Source organism: Adiantum capillus-veneris, chromosome 7 (genome assembly GCF_014529385.1).
Source record: "Adiantum capillus-veneris isolate H3 chromosome 7, ASM1452938v2, whole genome shotgun sequence".
In the NCBI taxonomy this organism is placed as follows: domain Eukaryota; kingdom Viridiplantae; phylum Streptophyta; class Polypodiopsida; order Polypodiales; family Pteridaceae; genus Adiantum; species Adiantum capillus-veneris.
In genome coordinates this window covers 144,455,335-144,457,000 of record NC_140937.1, presented here as the reverse complement: position 1 = coordinate 144,457,000, position 1,666 = coordinate 144,455,335, and the positions used below count along the sequence as shown (strand labels likewise).

At 54.4% G+C, this 1,666-nt stretch overlaps 1 pseudogene; it reads right to left on the bottom strand.

Moving 5' to 3' along the window:
- Positions 1-317: 317 nt before the first annotated feature.
- On the bottom strand, positions 318-1,457 carry LOC147454740 (pyruvate dehydrogenase (acetyl-transferring) kinase, mitochondrial pseudogene; annotated as a pseudogene).
- Between the last annotated feature and the right edge of the window lie 209 nt (positions 1,458-1,666).

Sequence of the window (1,666 nt, the reverse complement as noted above, 5' to 3'; positions counted from 1 at the left end):
AGACTTATTGGAGGTTTACCTGAGGATTTTATGACTTCTCAAGTTCTAGTCACCAAGAAGAGATATAAGGCTTCTCAAGTTCTATTCACTTTTTGGGGGGGGGGGGAGAGAGAGAGAGAGAGAGAGAGAGAGAGAGAGAGAGAGTATAGATGTGTCAATATTTTTCACCAAAAGAAAAGAGAGACAAAGACAGATCGACAAGAGAGACAGTATTAAAATTATGCTGGAACAATTAATTGGACAACGCCTTTGACAACGCCTCGCTGCTGCTTAACATAGACTTCCTCTCGTGCAGTCCGTCCCAGTGTGACAAGGGTCTAAGCTAGGGGCTCGTCAACATCACCTAGCTTGTGCAGGTGGAGGTAGGCATCAGTGCCATGGCCTTCCATGGAAATGAGCTGTAGATCTCCACCGAAATATCGAGCATAGAGCCTGCTCAAAGGAAGGCCACAACCGTAGCCGGCCATGGTAGGGGTTGAATCATCCCGGCGGGTGGATGGTGGTGATGAAGAGACATCGGAGGTACCATGGATGGCGGTGGTGTAATGGTAGCTCCAGATTTTTGGGAGTCCTCTACGAGGAATGCCACCTCCCTCATCAGAGATCTTAATGGTGATGTCTTCCAGGCCGTCGGCAACCACGAGCTTGACGGGCGGAAGGTTGTCGAGACGACCCAAGGAGGTGCAGCGCTCCACAACGGCGCGGAGAGAGTTCTTGAGAAGCTCGAAGAGCATGTGGTGGAGATTGGATGGCACGTAAGGGAAGGTGGCAGAGGGATCTCCATGCAGCTCCACCTCGGGGGCCTCTCCATATGTGCGCATGCAGAGGGTTCGGGCATCGGTAATAGCATCGTGGGCCACGGCCTGGGGGCTCTCGCGAGGAGAGATTAGGCCCACGTACCCGGGGGGATGTTGCTCCGGCCGGTGCAGAGCAACGTGCTGACCGATGAGCATGCGGATTCCGATGCGCGACATGTAGAAGCGGTCAAGGAAGGTATGGATTTGCAGGTCGTCGATATTACTGTTATCAGCAGTAGCTATAGTGGCACAGCGGCTCTGAGCAGAGAGCGATTGGAACTCTTGCTTGAGCTGGCGCACTCCCATGGCCATGCAGGGCGCCACGTCGTTATGACGCTGCTTGATGGCGTCTACGAGCTGCGTGAACGCGGCCTCGTCGTGGCTGTCTCGCACGGGCTGAAAGGCGCGCAACTCTTGGAACGAGGTGGCGTAAAGGTCGCGCACGTGCTGCACAGGCGCCTTGGAGGCGAGGGCGGACGGCAGGCCCTCCAGCTCGACCACGCGGTGGGCTAGGCGCACGGACAGCTCCTGATGCAGGAACTGCGCCGACTGCAGCAGATTGCTCGGCGTAGCAAACACGCCAAAGTCCAGCATGCGTTTCAAGCTCACTGCCGTCTGCCTCCTCAGGCTCCACTGCCCCACCTCCTCAGCCACCTTCCCTGCCAGCCGATGCATCCTCGGAATTTATAGTGCAAAAACTTTTCCTGCTGCTCCTGTCTCTTGTTGTCGAAACAACACTGATTGATAGCCTTTTCTATTCCTCTACGTGGCCTGCCCGACTTGGAATTTTAGCTCTACTCAATTCCAAAATGCTTCAAAACTGCTTGCCATACACATTATAAACTATTCCGGACGGCAGAAGAGGAATT